The sequence below is a fragment of the Sphaeramia orbicularis genome, unplaced genomic scaffold, assembly GCF_902148855.1.
Source record: "Sphaeramia orbicularis unplaced genomic scaffold, fSphaOr1.1, whole genome shotgun sequence".
NCBI classification, from domain to species: domain Eukaryota; kingdom Metazoa; phylum Chordata; class Actinopteri; order Kurtiformes; family Apogonidae; genus Sphaeramia; species Sphaeramia orbicularis.
Genome location: NW_021941530.1, coordinates 1,907 through 7,500, shown reverse-complemented (window position 1 = coordinate 7,500; position 5,594 = coordinate 1,907). Strand labels below are relative to the sequence as shown.

At 43.8% G+C, this 5,594-nt stretch overlaps 1 long non-coding RNA gene across 1 annotated transcript; it reads left to right on the top strand.

Moving 5' to 3' along the window:
• Nucleotides 1-2,606: 2,606 nt before the first annotated feature.
• LOC115416036 (uncharacterized) lies at nt 2,607-3,805 on the top strand. Its single transcript, XR_003934899.1, has 3 exons — nt 2,607-2,910; nt 3,276-3,359; nt 3,720-3,805. It is a non-coding gene; the product is annotated as an uncharacterized LOC115416036 (long non-coding RNA).
• The last annotated feature ends 1,789 nt before the right edge of the window (nt 3,806-5,594 follow it).

Here is a 5,594-nt window from a genome sequence, read left to right as displayed (position 1 = left end):
GCCAGGGGTTTGTAAAAATGCAGCATAAACATGTAATAATTTTAAGAAAACAGTAGGATTATGACAGCAGGGCATCTTAATTAAGTGTAATTTGGTGGTAAGGGAAGGACACACTTTTCCTGACTTTTTGGGTCCCCACTTCACCTATGCCCCTCCCCACTCACCTGCTGCACAGAGCCAGGGGTTTGTGAAAATGCAGTATAAACATATAATAATTTAAAAAAAAAATAGGATTATGACAGCAGCACATCTTAATTAAGTGTAATTTGGTGGTAAGGGAAGGACACACTTTTCCTGACTTTTTGGGTCCCCACTTCACCTATGCCCCTCCCCCACTCACCTGCTGCACAGAGCCAGGGGTTTGTAAAAATGCAGCATAAACATGTAATAATTTTAAGAAAAAAGTAGGATTATGACAGCAGGGCATCTTAATTAAGTGAAATTTGGTGGTTAAGGGAGGACACACCTCTGTGGTCCGCACCACACCTGTGCCTGGTCTGACAGGTGGAGCTGTGGGCAGGACACACCTCTGTGGTCCGCACCACACCTGTGCCTGGTCTGACAGGTGGAGCTGTGGGCAGGACACACCTCTGTGGTCCGCACCACACCTGTGCCTGGTCTGACAGGTGGAGCTGTGGGCAGGACACACCTCTGTGGTCCGCACCACACCTGTGCCTGGTCTGACAGGTGGAGCTGTGGGCAGGACACACCTCTGTGGTCCGCACCACACCTGTGCCTGGTCTGACAGGTGGAGCTGTGGGCAGGACACACCTCTGTGGTCCGCACCACACCTGTGCCTGGTCTGACAGGTGGAGCTGTGGGCAGGACACACCTCTGTGGTCCGCACCACACCTGTACCTGGTCTGACAGGTGGAGCTGTGGGCAGGACACACCTCTGTGGTCCGCACCACACCTGTGCCTGGCCTGACAGGTGGAGCTGTGGGCAGGACACACCTCTGTGGTCCGCACCACACCTGTGCCTGGTCTGACAGGTGGAGCTGTGGGCAGGACACACCTCTGTGGTCCGCACCACACCTGTACCTGGTCTGACAGGTGGAGCTGTGGGCAGGACACACCTCTGTGGTCCGCACCACACCTATACCTGGTCTGACAGGTGGAGCTGTGGGCAGGACACACCTCTGTGGTCCGCACCACACCTGTGCCTGGTCTGACAGGTGGAGTTGTGGGCAGGACACACCTCTGTGGTCCGCACCACACCTGTGCCTGGTCTGACAGGTGGAGCTGTGGGCAGGACACACCTCTGTGGTCCGCACCACACCTGTGCCTGGTCTGACAGGTGGAGCTGTGGGCAGGACACACCTCTGTGGTCCGCACCACACCTGTACCTGGTCTGACAGGTGGAGCTGTGGGCAGGACACACCTCTGTGGTCCGCACCACACCTATACCTGGTCTGACAGGTGGAGCTGTGGGCAGGACACACCTCTGTGGTCCGCACCACACCTGTGCCTGGTCTGACAGGTGGAGTTGTGGGCAGGACACACCTCTGTGGTCCGCACCACACCTGTGCCTGGTCTGACAGGTGGAGCTGTGGGCAGGACACACCTCTGTGGTCCGCACCACACCTGTGCCTGGTCTGACAGGTGGAGCTGTGGGCAGGACACACCTCTGTGGTCCGCACCACACCTGTACCTGGTCTGACAGGTGGAGCTGTGGGCAGGACACACCTTTCCTGACTTTGTGGGTCCCCACTTCACCTGTGCCCCTCCCCCACTCACGGGGTTCCCCCTCGGTGTGAGCAGGGGTCAGGGTGTGGGTCAGTGACAGAAGGCAGCAGCAGCAGAGGACAGAGAAGGACGGATGGAGAAAAATAAAAAGAACGTGGACAAAAACAACAGAAAACAGAACACTAGGTAAGTTTACAGTCTTGCACACTTAAAATATTAATTAGACTTAGCATTGTGGCTAGCGTGTTTACAGCTAAAAGCTCACTCGTTTATATTAGCTAGCATGGTCGCTAATGCTAACATGCGCTAGCTTCACATTATAGAATGTTGGAACAGTATGTTTTAAACATTAGAACCGTGCACTGATATTTCACCGGTTTCACATGTATTGTTTGTGTTTCAAACCTGAGTTTTCTTAATTTAATCACTGATATTACAGTGGAGTGCAGAAAAGGGGGCGTGCCCGCGGTGCTGCGAGTATAAACAGACAGTGGAGAGTATTTAAGTGACGTCAGCTGTAGTCTATGGAGCTGGAGCTGTGTCACTGCATTAAAGGCTGAGTTTAAGGTTTAGATTTAGACTTTAGCACACAGGTGTCCTCTGACGCACTCTCTGTCCGCTGACGGGAGCGTGCACACCTGTGTGTGAGGGAGCGTGCACAACGCCATACCCAGAGCAGAGGAGAATAGTTAACACGTGACCGCCTCATATAAAAAAGGTAAATAACATAAGGCTATTAACCCAAATATCAAGGTATAATTCTGTTCTATAGGAAAAGTAACTTTAAATGACTTCTGTTGTGATCTGGCGTTATATATAAAACATAAAATGAACTTGCCCCCTTTAATATAATGGTAAGAGAAACGGGATTTTGTTTTTTTGTTTTGCACCTCTTAAACTGACCGCTCCATTACGTTTCTTGTTGCATATTAACGTGTGTCTGTGATTTCATGCAGAGTCCAGCTATGTGTAGCTAGTATCAGAAGCTCTCTGTCTGCACTGTATGCAACAGATAATATAAACAAAGCAGTCACCTGTCAGCTGACCAGACCAGGACCCCAGTAGAACTGTGCAAGTACCTGCTCTCCCCTGACAGTTATTGTTTTTGGACTGTTCTGCAGAAATAGTGTTCAGACCAGGTTTTCTGCACGCTTACAGCGTCTGAAGGACCATCATGAAAAATGCTTATCCAAGTACACGGAGTGGGAGACTAACCAAACACAGGTAAAGATGACTGACCTTTAATATTCACATTTGACACAATATTGCAGTCATATGTAGTCATGCATGCATGCATACTCGGCTGCTGCCTATAAGGAAATTAAAGAATATTTCCAGCTTTGTATTTTTTTTTTTAAGGTAATTCGGAGATGTTCATATCCTGGTGGAAACCGTATAATTGTATAATTCCTCATGCACTGTCCAGTCTGTGGTAGTGAGTGAGCATATGGCAAAAATTGCACATCACAATCATCTGTAAAATAGATTTTATACAAAGACTAACTTATTTCATTGGGCCTTTTACATATTATGTTCTAGTTGTGTTTTTTTTTTTTTTTTCATGGTGGTAATATTTGTATCTGTTTTAGTCCTCAAGACTGCCACACCAAAGAAGGGTGAATACCACACCACAGGAGACATCATCTGAGTTAATCCCACCCTCCAACAGCTTGGTAAACTCAGAGACCCATCCCACACACTTAACACAATATACTCGAGTAGTGCACTACCTTACACCACATGTTCAAGGAAGAAGTTAATACAGTTCATCAAGGTTTTCTTGATTTAGATTGCAGAGTTGTAAGATGAATCAAATGTGTGAATAACACAGTCAGTGGTTTTTACTGTAACAGCGGCTCTCAGTCACAGTCACTTTCAGCAGTAATATTCAGCCTTAGTTCATCCAAACAGCACCAAACCTTTCTGCACCAACCTAGTGTGTGTACTGACGGTTGGCCAGTATTCTGGTAACTGTAACTCAACAAAATTAGAAACAATACATGTAGTCACATCCGTCTGTTCTGCCTTTTTAGCCCTTAGGAAGACCTCATAAAGAGGAGGAGGCCTCATCAGGACCATCTCCTGAGGTCCTGGCACCTTGCAATAGTTTGGTAAGTATTCAAAAGTTACTGTTATTAACCAGCAGTAGTGAGAATACCTCCTGTAAAATTAGAGCATACTACATATTATACCACAGTGCATGTCCTGGAAGTTACTAATTATGTTTCATATTTGTATTCATATTATGGATATTTACACTATTATTTTTCCAACATAGGAAGCATGCAGTTTTGACCCAAATGTTCCACCACTGGAAAGAACTGACAGCATATTTGTAAGTCTGCATATTTAGTTTTGTCTATCAACCTCTATTTAACCTCATAGCTTTTAATCCTCAGACACTAACACCAAACCTTTCTACACCAACCTTGTGCCTGTACTGACAGTTAGCCAGCATTCTGGTAACTGTGTAACTCAGCAAAATTCGAACCAATACATGTAGTAGCATTCATTCATTTCATTTATTTCGTTCATGGTTGAGCATTTCATCAGTAAGCATTCAATAATTATCAAGTAAACAAACATGTCCACACCCATGCTCGAAAAGGAGCAGGATGAAGAAAATCTTACATTTCCTGTCCCCTTCTAAATAATAATAACCTTAATGGTTAGCCATACACAACTAGCTATAAAATCATACTGTATAAGTTAGACAAACCAAATTAAATACATCCAAAGATAATTTAAAAAATGAATACAAAACCAAGTGCAAAACTACATGTGCAGAAAGTACAAAACATAGGTAAATATAAACCTGATGAAATGATGCAAAAACATTATACCAGAGCAAAATAAGTAAATAATATGTCACAAAATGCAAAACAAATACGAAGCCAAATGTAAATCTTATAACTGTTCATATCATCTCATTGTTCTTTCTTTCTACACTTTTTTCATTTGGAATATGTTTTTACAGCCCTTCAGCTCATTATAAAGAGAATTCCAGAGTTGAACCCCACCACTGCTTCACAGTTGTCTGTTCACACTGGTGTTTGAGATGACCTTTCCTTCTGTGCTCTTCCTTCTCTGAAGTGAAGACAAACAGTTTTTGTAATTTAGCTGGTACTAGTTTACTTTTGGCCTTGAACAGAACAAGTAATGTCTGTAGCTTAACTAGCTCCTGCCATTTCAATAATCCAGAATTAATAAATAATATATTAGTGTGTTCCTGACCATCTGCTTTATGGATAATCCTGATAGCTCTCTTCTGTAGGAGATACAACGGCTTTGTGTTACTCTTATATGTATTACCCCAGACATTCACACAGTAGCTAATATATGGCCATATAAATGCACAATACAGGGTTCGCATCGCTCTGTAATCTAACAAATACTTTACCTTGTTTAAAATGAAAATACTCTTTGACATCTTTTTTCCTCACATGTGCAATATGGGACTTCCATGTCAGACCTTCATCCAATATTACTCCCAAAAAGCAAAGCTCAGAGAGTTTCAGCTAGATGGTAGAGTTTTAGGATGACCTTACTGTTTTTAATCAGATTTCTTTGTGGTTTATTCTTTCTTAGGACCCCAAATATATGGCTGGACATGGCAAGATGAATCCTCTGCTACAGGTATCCCACAGACTGTTTGCCCATTAACTTTTTCAACACAGAATCACTGAGCAAGCATTGTTAATAGCATTATTAAAACACATTTTAGTTGGTAGATTTCTCATCCTGTGTGAGGTTTTTATTTAAAAGCAAAGAAAGAAATCAAAGATTGTACATGGCAAACAAGATTATACCGCTACAACAATCAAAATTCTACCAATATCTTGTAAACTGGCTAAATTTAAACAGACATAGCTGCCCTGTGATTATTAATTTGAATAGTATCTAGTATT